This window comes from Zophobas morio, unplaced genomic scaffold (genome assembly GCF_036711695.1).
Source record: "Zophobas morio isolate AGI-343-1 ecotype UQ-CSIRO unplaced genomic scaffold, CSIRO_AGI_Zmor_V1 ptg000017l, whole genome shotgun sequence".
Lineage (NCBI taxonomy): Eukaryota > Metazoa > Arthropoda > Insecta > Coleoptera > Tenebrionidae > Zophobas > Zophobas morio.
Window position 1 is genome coordinate 10,937,309 of NW_026972122.1, and position 14,026 is coordinate 10,951,334.

General features: G+C 35.1%; 1 protein-coding gene across 7 annotated transcripts in view; it reads right to left on the reverse strand.

Annotated features, from left to right (window-relative positions):
- LOC135130013 (uncharacterized) overlaps window positions 1–14,026 on the reverse strand; it is a 420,354-nt gene that overhangs the window by 190,132 nt on the left and 216,196 nt on the right. For 3 of the 7 annotated variants that reach the window (XM_064057306.1, XM_064057305.1, XM_064057307.1), the window contains one exon: window positions 12,527–12,591. The exons of the other annotated variants lie outside the window; for them this stretch is intronic. The gene's annotated coding sequence lies outside the window, so the exon portion shown is untranslated. The remainder of the gene's footprint in view (window positions 1–12,526; window positions 12,592–14,026) is intronic. 7 annotated transcript variants of the gene reach the window in all.

Here is a 14,026-nt window from a genome sequence, read left to right on the forward strand (position 1 = left end):
TGGGGGATGACTAGAAAGCCCATTGCATTTTTGCATATTTTCATGTTTTCCATGGGAACGACTAACCTATTATCATAAGGACTTATTTAGGGTTAGAGAAATAGGTTTATCACACGGAATGTACCACAGTATAACCTGTCATTATTATAAAATTATAGGTCATATCAACTGTCCTTATTTTTGAAATTAAAATGAGAATGAACATGTGCATTGAACAAAATGGTGAACATTTGCAACATATACTGTGATGTTTAACCACAATAATTTGTTTCTTTTTAGTGTAATGAATTAGTTTTATTTTTTAATAAGATATGAAGCATTTTTCCTTGGGCAATTAGTAAAGTCCGTATAAAGTGATAGGCGACACGCTTCCATGACCTGCTTCGGCCCTACAATCATTTATAGAAACCCTGTATAGCAACCAGTTCCAATAATTTAGTGAACACAAAGTACCAGACGAGAACATTGCCAAGTAGACACGATGGAATGTAAACTCGACGTTAACATAGTGTCATATGGTTTTTATAATTATATATCATTTTTCGGTTCTTAATGAAACCTACACACGTAATATTACATTATTTAATTATGAACATCTCCGAGAACTAGTTCATCGCTAAAAACTTCCTGCCAGAACTTGGCCCAAAAAGTAGGTCTACTCCTCCCAGAATAAATTAGATACAACACATATTACATAAGCAGCAGCATCTAGCAACAAGTTTCTTAGCGGTTTAGGCGCGTGTCTCGAAATTATTTCGTTGCCAGATGAGGCGTGGGTCTAATTAATCGTTTCGGTCGGGGTTCTTACTTTAATTACATCTCGGACCGGTGGGATTAACGCGGCGTATCCTGGGGCCGGGGCCGCACCGGCCTTCTCAGGATTAAAGCGCTGCCCCAACTCGATGCAATAACAAACAAGACTCGGCTAGATGTCATACACGATCATGGCAATACATCACGTCACGATAATTGGAACGATGAAATATATCCTGGGAGTTAGAGCACGTGTTATTGCCCTCCGATGATGGCAAATCCGCCAAATCTTCTGCTTAAGTTGGATGTCGCGACCGCTTTCGCCCTCAAACTAAGTGCCAACTGCATTCGATTTAATTACGGGAAATGATGCTTGACACGGAGCTCCTTTCAGACGACGGTGAAAAGAGGAGACGTCGCGCCGTCGAAGCAAGTCCGCTCGGGGCGATTTGGCTGAAGTGCAGCTGCAGGTTAAATTGCAGTTTGGGTTTAATTGGTTTTTCTTCTTTGATAATGTTACACTCGTTACTTTAAAAAGTGCAACTTTACCGAAGGAAATCCACTTTGATGGAGAAGTGCATTCATTATAATTTTTCTGTTTCTTAGAAAACAAAATGTATAAGAAAACTATGTTCTAACAGAAAAGGATACGTAGTTATTGATTTAGTTAAGTTGAAGTCAAACTTACTTATCGTTAGTTATATTCTTTCAATATACATTTTAAACGACTACATTTTCCATACCCTGTTTAGTGCGTTCCTCTTTAAGGCGTCACTCCTTACATCTCAGCAGTATTACAAATTAATGTTTTAGTGGATTGGTACAAGGAAGACCGTGTTGAGACAAAAAATATTTGTTTAAATAAAAAAAAAGAGTGCGTCGATCCAGGGACGCACGGTTGGAGTTTAAAGTCTGCGTTGTCAATTTATATAAATTAAACACGGATACGCGGTGAAGTTATTAATTTTCTCTCAAAAAATAATAAAAACCAAAAATATATATGTTGCATTTGAATTTTTTGACAAAATGATGATTAATGATGGTGATTGGGTTAATTAAAGTAGATATCCATGTATTGTCAATTACCAACTAAAGTAACAAGTAAATACTTACGAATGCTAGAGCAGTATATAAATAACTTATTCGATTTAAAATGTAAATTACTCTTCAATCATAGCGTTATCGCCTTCGGTATCTTTATCCCTATCATTTAATACAGCTATTAGTGGCCTATGGTGACTAAAATGAGTGATATAAATATCAATTCTTAAATGAGTAACAAAGCGTGTGAAAACGGCATCAATTGTTATACCTAATTTAGCCGTTGGAACAGTCAAACAAACACATTTTATTAAATCGGTCCTCTCGCTCGAGTCGCTAGTTACTACCGCTGCTAACACGAGGCGCTGCCCATCAACGCCTACGCACACTAATCGCCTCACCGCAATACACCTGGATGCAAGAATAATTCGTCAAGCAACTTCTCCACTCAGACTTAGTTCCGAGAGTTATCTGTGCATCACTTCTGCATCCTGAGGGTCGTTGTGGTCTACATACTCTTTGAATTCTGGTAGTGGGTGTCGGGTGTGTTCTCTTAAGAGCATCCTGGGGGTTCTAAGAGACGGAATCAGCAACACTCTCTGAGGCGTTTCATGTACATCTTGTTTGATAGTTTATTTCTCTCTTTCTTTCTATAGCGCGGCGTTACAATACATGCCGATCTTCAGACTCAGTGCAGACCGATCTCGGTATCCTCAACACCGACACCGACACCGGTACAGAGTTCGGGCTCGTAGCTCGAACTCGACATCCTATTCCGGCGCGCGTCGTATACGTGTTCTATAATACAAAAAAAAAAGGAGTCAAAACTCCAATAAATGAAGTATTAGGGGCAAATACGATTATTCCATAAAAGTATTTCCGCAAACAACAATGCATGATATGTTATACGTGTTTATTACAAAAGCGTGCTGACTAGTTTCGGTACCTACATCATCTTCAGAACTAGATAATAGATAAATTAGCATACAAAAACATTGCTCTTAACAACTTATCCGAAGAAAAACAAAAATCTAACACAATCACATGTTTATAAAAATTTATACTAGCTAGGAAATAAGAGAGAAACAGAGAATTTTCCTTAAAATGCGGCATATTCAGAAAAAAGATGTTTCTTTTTTTCAACAATAGGCTTTAAAAAAATGCATATTTCGCATATTTTTCAAACTTTCTGCATATTTACCGATTAAGTGCATATTTATGCATATTTTTGTAAAATTTTCAGATCAAGACATTTCGGTAGAATGTTTACCTGAAAAAACCAGTAATTAAGACGTCCTAATCCGAGCTGGAGATATTCCGTTTATTGGTATGTTGAATAAGCCGCATCTGGCTTAAAGTTATGTTAATTCTCCCTTATTTAACTCTTCAGGTAGCATCCTTCTAGTAATTATTCATTTTGTTATTTACCCGTTTCATTCTTAATTTTGTCAGTCCTTATTTTATTATTATTATTATTATTAAACCAGAGTGATCGGACAGAGGCAAAGCCTAAAATGCCCGCGCCATAACAAGTCCTTCTTCGTGACGTGTACTCGTGTACAACATGATTATTCTGTCTACGATAGATCACTGTCAATCACAACACCTAAATCTAGAGATGAATATGTTATGGAGGTCTGGAATTTTTGTTACCAACATATAAAATAGTACTTGTCTAAATTTAACGGGAGTAACCAGTCTTTGGACCAACTATGTATGAAATGAAGATCTTGCATTAAATTTTGAAAATTACTGCTTTTGTTGTATATCTTGACGTCATCAGCGTACGATATGTGAGCATATATTTTAGATCAGCCGCATATATAATAAAAAGTAAAGGGCCGAGTACTGAGCCCTGTGGTACTCCACTCATAACATTAATACTTTTGCTGAACGCATTCCCAACCTTGACATGGAAACTTCGCCTACTTAAGAATAAATTAATCCATTGAAGAAGATTTCCCCTTCGACCACAGTGTTGCAGCTTATAAAGAAGACGATGCTTTGGAATATTATCAAGTGCCATGGAAAAATCCAGATAGATGATATCAAGAGAAAACTTGGAGTCTAAGTCCCTTGTCCACTCAGATAAGCAACAAAGGAGGTTTGACTGGACCAATTTTCCGGGCAAAAACCCTTGCTGCGTGACTATTGTCCACTATATTGCCAGAATTATCTCTAGTCTGCAAAGGCCCAACAGAACCCGACAACTGAGAACGAATATGTTTGTAAAACTGCTTTAAGTCCTTACATTCAGCAATCCGTGTTTCAAACGCACTCCTTGCTGCGTAAGTTGGTTCGAACACATTCTGTGGGCTGCATAATCAGTCTCAAAATCTTTTAAAAGTGCGCCACAGAGCCCGCTTCTTTTTGATTGACTTTAAAATTTTGCTATCAATCCAAGGCTTTTTTGCTGATCTTTTCACGGTTACGAGGTTCGTATGCTCCTCAACCTTATCATGAATAATATCTTTAAACACGTTCCAGTTATCACTGACTACTTGCTTGGGCAATATATATAGATTCCCAATCAGGTTCGTGTGTGTGACCTAAGGCGTTAAAATCTAGATACGTTTTCCTAATTGAGACGGTAATCATATAAGGTTTAAAGCTAATTTGTAGGTCAATCTTTAAGGTAAAATTATCTGACTTGCCAATTGATCTTAACTAATCCAAGTTGACCAGTGAGTTGAAAAGATTATTAAGTTAAGTACAGGATTTTAATTTGATCTATATCTCGTAGGTTTCAAAACCAGCTGATTAAGATGTCCACCCACCCGCCCTCTCTTTTCTTAGAAGGTATCTCATTAGTCAGAATCAGTCTTATCTTAGCAGCTATTAGTTTAACTAAAGAGTTGGGAGTATGCATTATAGGACCGACTAGTGTCTAGGGGCCATGACATATCAAACATGTTGAAATCGCCAAAAATAAAATTTCTCATGGGTGTTCGAAACGTTTATGATGAAGTCAACTAAAATTTTATCGTCGTCAATTGAAGACGAAGGAGACCTATATACTCAGCCCAAAACAAAAGTAACATACCTATTAGACAACATAAGGAACAAGGCTTCAATACCACGTTTTTCGAACGATACCGGAGTGACCTGAAAATTGGACAAGACATTTTGAAAAATATATACAAACCCCACCTCCAATTTTCCAGAGAAACCAATCTGTCCGGTAATGCAGAAGTCAACCCAGTTTCGGTTAACAGTATAATTGGGGGCTTATACAGTTCCACAAAACCGCAAAAATCATCGTATTTTGCATTTAAAGATGCTACACAAGTGTAAACAATAGAGCTGACAAAAGTCATTTGAAAAAGAAGATATATTATTTAAACAAGCGAAAATGAATATATAATTTAAGAACTAAGCGAGGCTTTAATTAGGAAAGGAAACATTTGTTTCACTGGTATCCGGTTCCTCTTGCAGGAAAGATAAGTCCATAAGCATATTATCTGTTTGACTGTCTTTGGCCGGATTTCTATCAATTACATTTGTTTCCAGAAGCTGCTACATACATGTGCAAAGCTTCTAAAAATATTTTTTAATTAATCCATATTACATATAACATGGTTAAATGCAGTTGTGTTTTTTACCAAAGATTACAATGCAGTTAAGAATTTTGTTAATGAGGTGTCAGATGACGCCAATTAAAGAATTTAAAATAATTTTTGCTAAAACAGATGACAGTTCATCTCAATTAGCAATTATTACATTTACATACTTAATTTATAGTTATAATTTGAATTTTTATGTTCCAAATAAACGTTACAAAACCTGTAAGTACTTTAACAATAAAAAATTCAAAATGCCATTTTGTTTTATTAGACATATTCAAACTAAGTATTTGCATATGCATGTTTTGCATTTTTTTGTAGTTTTTATTTTAGTTTTGGAACATCCTCTAGGCATCGTAACAAAATTCCAGGTCGTTTCATCATTTAATATGCGTACTTTTAAAATTCAAGACAAATTCCAGTTATCGTTGTTAAAGTTTCAGAAAGCAATTCTCACGCACTAAACGCAAACCACACATGGGACAGGTTTTACGCTTTACAATTGTCTTGCAGATATTTGAAACAAATTCACACAAGGTTTGAGACGCTTCCGAAGAGTCAGCTTCGTGCTCTAAACTTGAATTTGTCCATATCTGAAACAATTACTTGCAGCATTGTTGGCAGAGTTCCATCTGGGTAATATCGAGTCGTTTTTCCCTTGTCTCGGTTCGTTTTGCATATTTTATTAATTAAGGCATAGGAGGGTACTAAATGAGATTACGATCAACATTTATAAAAACAAATACATTTATTATACACAACATTTAAAATACTTTTACTGAACAAAATATTTTATTGTTTCTATATTCAATGTAAGGACATTGATTACTTAAAAATTATCATTATCTATTAAAATGCAAGCAGTTTAATTTAGAGGAGGAAAATGCAGTAAAACGTCTTTAAAACGAACATATTTTTTACAAACGCCAGAGTAATCGCCAATTCAGCTCATTGGTGTGTTTCATTTGATCTATGAATATAATATTTTGAGTCTATAGATTTATCTAAAACCAAATCATCCGTATTATTTGTGCTTTTAAGTCTCGTTGCCAAACAATTTGATATCACTTCAGTTCGAATTAGACAAATTAATTATAATTGTGCCTCGTCCTCTCACCCAAACACTCTTTCTTTATCTAACTAGGTAGTAACGCTACGTACTGGTTTCCACGCACATTTTTTTAAGTGATCACACCCCCGAAACAAATCGTTTAATGTTGCTAGGCATTTTTTTGCTCCAATTTGGAAAGCATATACATATATTTCTTAGTTGTGTTCGTTATATCTTAGTGAACATCTTATTCACATAGCTTTCGGACACAGTAATACATCATCTCCTTGCATTCGATCCATTCTCGGCCACAGGAATTGATAATATATGCCCATTATATTCTTTTTGAACCTCTCTGCTCATTCGCTCACCTTTTCCCAAGCCGTGATCACGCAAACCTCTTTTCAAACTTGAAATCACTGGTCGTTCCGATCTTTAAGAAGGGAAACAAACTGCATCCAAACAACTACCGTCCAATTAGTTTGTTAAGCGTTATATCTAAATTACAGGTAAGCAACTTACACCGTTTGTCTACGAAATAGCGTTACTTTCCTCAGCCAACACGGCTTTTGTCCCGGGAGATCTATTTGTACAAATCTACTACCATTTATTAACCACTGGACTGCATGACTGAAAATCACGACCCTATAGACAGTATAAATAATAGGTGGTATGAATAAAGCTGAGTAGATGCTCATACTCGAAGTACGAAGGACCTACTTCAGTATGAGCGAGTATCTACTCTATGTACTTAGTACCAAATATTAGCATAATCTAGAAAAACTAGAAATATTTTGAGTTGATACTCAAGTAGATACTTCGTACTTCGAGTATAAGCATCTACTTAGTTTTATTCATACCACCCATTGTCTCCGCTAAAGCGTTCGATAAGGTACCACTTGAAAGATTCTCATCAAATTGAAACCCTTCGGGATCAAAGGCGATCTTTTTCGGGCTACCTCACTGACAGATTTTTCAAATAAAAGTATACTATGTGTGAGGCCCTTCTTGGAATTTGATGATATAATATGATAGAACATATGAACTACTGGGATCGAAATATAGTGGAGTCTGTTCTATGCTATGTTTGCCGTTTGTCCGCGTCTATGTTGATTTTTATTAGAGAGATAATCTCCGAACTACTGGGCCGATTGTTGTCAAATTTTGGAAAACTCACTTGAAACACAGACACAGCCTTGTGCTTTAACAATGCATTCATATTTTTGGAGCAATTGTAAAACGAGTCTCCGTTTAATATTATCGGTGAATAAGTGCGAACTGACACTCCGTGTCAGACCAACCAGTCAACAGGGTGTTTTCGGAAGATAATGCGTTCGAATCAAAGGCAGTGGTGGAGTATGGGTGATTATAGTATGACACATTAATGAATTCAGGAAACGAAGCTCTACAAGTGCGGTTGGTATCAGGCGCGGATACAGGATTTCGTTCAGGGGGGGGAGGGGGGGGGGAATTTTTGTGCAATTTTACCTATCTACCAGAAATTCGTTCTAAACAAAAAAGATTTATAAAATTTTAGCTAGTATACTCTTTTTCACATAACATGGGTGACATTTGGTTCTTTTGATTGCACGTATAGTGTATAGTAGAACCTCGATAATCCTAATTAAATGGGAAAAAGGTGTGTTCTGATTAACGATTTGTTCGGATCAGCAATTTTCACAAAAATCTGAAAGGGAATTGAATAACAACTTCAAACAAAACTGAAAACAAACTTCAAGAAATAAACGTAAATTTTATTATACAAAAATTAAAGAATTCTTAAGCAACAATAAGTAATAGATTCATTCTAAAAAAATATTACTCCGTGACCATAAACACGCTTTTCTTTTGGAATAAACACCCCGGGATCTATACCCTGAAATTTTTCAAAATTTTTAGATGAATTTTTCAAAAATGAAATTTTCCATTATGTATTCATATTACCTCCATTATGCAAATTTCGACCCATTCTCGACGATTTTCGAAATTTAACTAAATATATTTTCTTGTAGATTTTGGACCTCAGAAGTCACTTCTGGCTTCATTTCTTCGATAACTTAAACCATTTTTCCAGAATCGTTGAAATATCGCAATTTTTAAAAATTTCGAAAAATTCGAATTTCACAACGAATTTTCCGAAAATATTGCTCCGTTACTATAAACATGGTATATTTTTGGAATCAGCACTTCGGGATATACGTATATCTCTGAATTTGTTCAGAATTTTTAAGAAACTTTTTCAAAACTGAAATTTCCCTCATACAAATTTCGACCCATTTTCGACGATTTTCGAAATTTAACTAAATACCTTTTCTTGTAGATTTCGGGTCTCCGATAACTTCATCCGTTTTTCCAGAATTAGTTAATTAATTCAGTGCTTTGAAATATCGCAATTTTTAAAAATTTCAAAATATTACATACAACATATGCAGAAAGATCTTGCGTCATTTTTGGAAGTAGATCAAGTTCAGATCGGATTGCCGAGTTTTTGTTCGAATTAAAGAGGCATGGACTTCAAATAGCCTCTGTTCGGATTACTGGATTTTTGCACTTCAAGGACGAGGGAAATCGTGAAAGAGAAATTCAGTGTACGGCATTATAAAAAGTTTTTTCTCAAGGATAAAATTTGCTCTATTGATATCATTTTCAGAGGGTCATATTTCATCCATGATATTTTTCAGTCGAATGCATTTGATACAAGTGAAGCTGTATTCTTCATAGACTTAACATAAACATCAAACATAAAAATTGGCCTATGTAAATTTATTTAGGTAGAACTTTTCTAACCTAGCTGAAATATAGTCAACAAATTCAGTATGAAACAGTGGGAATGTTATTATATACTTTGTTTCGATTTCTTTGTGGGAAAATTGATTGGGAAGCTTAGGATCAAAACTCAAAGCGGATTCATAAACTATAAGTACAAGGAAAAACGACAGACGGAAACGGGAGACCCATTTGTCATACCCTAGGGGTCATGAAACATAAAAAACATGAAAGTAGATATTCGTTGTCTAGCTTTTTAATTAGCGTCGTCTTCGTTGATTCACTATTAAAGTCTCTCCAATTAGTTACAATCGTCCGACTTGTCAAAAGGGAAAATATCAAAAGATGTCACCCCCTTCGGGAGTTACAGGAACCTGTAATTAATCCGTTTTGTCGCGCGCCAAAACTGTTTGTGCTTGAATTGAATATTATCAAAATGTCCAAAAAATATTGCTCTGAGCCTGCTTGTGGGGTAATCAAGGATTCTAGAGACCACAAAATAATGCACAGATTCCCTTCAAACACTGTGAACAAAAGGTTGTGGTGCAAAAAGGTTTTTAATGCTACAAGTAGGTACCCCAACATGAATCTTTTACCTAAGGGAATGTATAGCCATTAAAACCATTTCAGATGGTAATATTGCCAATAATTTATACATTTGTGGTAAACACTTTTGAGAGAAGTTGTTACTATTCAAATAAAAGACTTAAACCCGGCTCTGTTCCTACTTTGTTCCTCCATGGTTCCAAGTCACCACTACCTGTTCCTACTTCTTCAAGCTACCCAGCAAGCACTAAACGTGATCCAGAATGCAGCATCATAATTCCTGAGACACATTCCGATAACAATGTAAACACCTCAAAGAAAAATTTTCCTACTGCATATCCCTTTGAAGACCATCCACACCCATGGCGTTGTGACTTTGGCACCGGTACCGAAATTTTGCCTCTTTCTCGAGTAAAAACCGAAATACATGATGTCAAATTGTGTCAAAAAGTCAGACCATGACAGACATTTAGCCGACATTACAGATTCCTTTCCCTCCCGACGTATGCGCCCTCACATGTCACATTTAAGGGATTGGAGAGACTTTAATAGTGAATCAACGAAGACGACGTTAATTAGTAAGAATGGATTGAATCAACATCCCATTGTACAGTCCATGTAACCAAACAATTTTGTTCCCAAAATCTAGCCTTATTTACTTTTTTTTTTGCTTTGCAGATTAAATTTTTTCTCCCTTTGGTTAATTTAAAAAGGCGACTAACAATTTTATAAGCACATTAATTAAAAACCACATTATAAATATGAAACAACAGCTCCTGTTTTTCTCAACAATTCACTTCATGTGTGATGTTTTAAGGCAACCATTATGCGAATCCATAAATCATAATAAAGCCTTATTTATAACAGGCACACATAAAATGTAAATTAAATGAGTTAATCATCTGTAATTAATATGGACTCTTCTGGCACTATTGGCTATGATCTCTTTTCGAATCTTCAAACCAGGAACCATCGCGTTCGAACAAAAATAGAGCTGCTACGCTTTCGGACAGTGATTGTAAGTCGTCCCACGTAATAATTCTGTATCGAATTCCGTTATTCAAGAACAACAGCGGGTATTTTTGCACTACAGAAAACTATTACGACCGTGGGATGCAATCCAATTATTTATTTTCGTATAGTTTAACTCAAAATTACACAGCAGGGTCAGAATAACAATGGCTTCTTTAAGCGCAACTCCCCGTAGGCCAATCCACTGCATGGATCGATTTTCGAGATAAGATACTAATTACTGCACCACATAAATCTGAATTTTACATGGATCTCAATTAAGTATAGCGAAAGAGAATTTATGTTGGAAACGATACGAATTAATTTAAAAGGGTGCGGGAAATAACAACCTTCCACGGCGTGAATTTTTGAACCGCACAAAACGTTCGCAAAAACAATTACAAAATTTCGCAAGTTACAACGAGCTCGGAGCGTTACGTGATCAACATTTACTCGTGTTTTCCGATGGTTCATAATTTTAGAACGCGAGATTCGTGATCTATTTCCATGCAAATATTGAAACTAACAACAATCGAGCGAATCAAATTTGCTCATCCCATCAAACTTTTAATCCAACGATAAATACTACTCGTGATTTTATTCGTGGAGTTGCAACGCTGAAATTCCACAATTCCTTTGTCGGGTCGAGAGAGCTGGGATAAATTTCAGGTATAATCAAAAGGATTTCAATAAAACCTGCCTTAATGAAACTTGTTCCGCGACAGTTCGGAAGTTAATTAATATGCGGAGGACGAAAATTTTTTTATGATTAAATTAGTATTTTTAAATCTCATTATCTACAGCAGAGTCCGATTCCTCCGAATTTGCATTTATTTCCAAATCAATAAGATGTTCGCGGATCCGAAACGACCAAGAAAGCGTTATTAAATCCGGGAAAAAATAGAATGGAGTATTGGAAAGTCTCGGTAGAACCTTCCACTTTCAATTTTTTGTTATCCGACATTTCGCTGCTTCGAGTTTTTATGAAGGGGGATGTAGTGCATAGCTCGACTCGATAAACAAAGATGTGAGCAAAATAATCGACATGGCTGTCGAGAAATTGAAAGAAAATTGTACTCGTGCTATTCATCACGTTTTGATTAAATTAATCCCGAAGTGCAGACAGGTGTGGAATTACGGGAACTAACTGGGTCATCGATTGAAATCCAACAAAAACCGGAGAACGAAAGGTCTTTCAGAATTGAGTCAAATATAAATATCACATGAACAGAACAGTACAAATAAAGCTAAACGACATAAACGTAATTATAAGTTTTTTTTTTAAGGATTATCTATCCGCAACATCGAACATCCAAACTTCTACGCTATTAAAGTTTAATAGCAGAAACAACCTAACAAACTCTGTTTTATTATAATTGACCGTACGATGTAGAAGATAGCTTATAAATAATTGCAGTAATCACGAAAACGTAATGCTGATGTAATTGGAGCAAAATTGGGCGACCAGGGTCAACGTTCTAAGGTTTTAGCAGGGACCTTAAAAATGGCGCCCGAATCAATACATAACTATGTACATACATAAAACCTAACTTATTATTCTTTATTTATTGAACACCAAAAACTGGTAAATCTTTTAACATTCGACAAGGCGCATGCAGTAGCCGAGTTTTCAGAAAAATAAATTAAAAACCAAAAAGTTTTTTCTCACATCTAGTATGGCAACTGAAGACCGTCGAGATGATTGAATCGTGGATTGAGAAAGATTTTACGATTGTTTAAGTGTGAAAAAAATTAGATAAACGCAATTGAATAAAGTAATTTTAAAATAGCTTACGGAAATTATGAGCGTCAGTAAGTTCATTCCCATCCAAAATGAAGAATTTTCTGGAGCAGCATTACCTGAAACAAACACAAACAATTAAGTAACTGAAAACGTCAGCACCAACCTAAAATTATTTTAACTTGTAATTAAATAAACTTAAATTACAATATTTTATTTAAGTTCGTAAAAAAGCTAATAAGTTTCTATAGCATACGTATCTACGCCTTTTTAGGACCGAGTTCATTTAAGCACGAGTGCAAGCGAAGCGAGTGTTTAAAACGTTACATGTTATGATCTATCTACAATTTCAAATTAAAACATAATTATCCATCCTCATCCACATAGATTTATTAAGCAGTGGACTTTATTTGAACGACGCCCGATACTTTGTCGACACAAGTGATAGATACAAATAAATGTCACTATTTGAAAATAAATATGTAGATATCAAATTGTTTGAAACCAAGCAGTGTTTAATGAACACGAAAACTGCCGAACGCGCTCAAGTCATGACTAATGACTCCGAACCCAACTTCGGTCGGTGTTTAATGAGTCCAAATCCACGGATTATGAAACTAGACTAAAACGTCGTTTAGCGGCATGCATTTTACGTTTGATAAACAAGGTTTTAAATACAATCTAGTAGAAAAGATACAAAAATAAACACTTTTTAGGCAGATTGCATTACATACACTACTGGTTAACGGTTATTCTATATTATTAAGTTTATTTAATAAACGGTAATAACATTATTTTTAAACTGTATACAGATGATGTCTCAAAGAACAAATTATTATCTATTACTGCGGTATTTCTTCTTGTACTTAACCGAGCTAATATCATAGAGTAAGTCTTAAAACCATATTTAACACCAAAAATGCCTATACATTTTTTTATTTTAGTAGTTTGTGTGTCTAACAAGATTTGCGATTTTATTTGAGTAAAAGCGATAAAAAAAACCTTGTAGTTACTAGTTGATCGTCTTTTTTTTCAGAACGTAGGTCGCAGAAAACCACTGCATGTGTAGATTAGTTGTCATCTGTCACATTTGTCATTTGAAAGTTTGCATCAAGTTACATCGTTATAACCTCACTTTTTTTGGCATATTGTGTCATGTAAATGCAGACATACGTTTCAGTGACAAACGAATTATCAGAATAATCAGAGAGTTTTTTCGCTACTTATATTTTATGAACCAACTTCATTACATGATTTCTATTTAAATAACATTTCTAGAGTAGCTTTCAACACGAAAGGGTACAGCTGATGGGAGTGCGCAGAACATTGTTTTGGTTTCGCCTTACAAATATCGTGAAAGCAGTGGCAGCGGCGATGAATATTTCGATTTTGAAATATTAAAATATTGCGGTTAATAAAAATATCACTTTTCTATTTTATTAGCGTTGACATTATAGAAAATGAATTTAAACAATTGTTAGTGCTGTATTTGATGTATGAGTTGAATAAAAAAGTAAGTAAAAGAAGTAAAAAGGTAATTTTTAGTGAGCAATA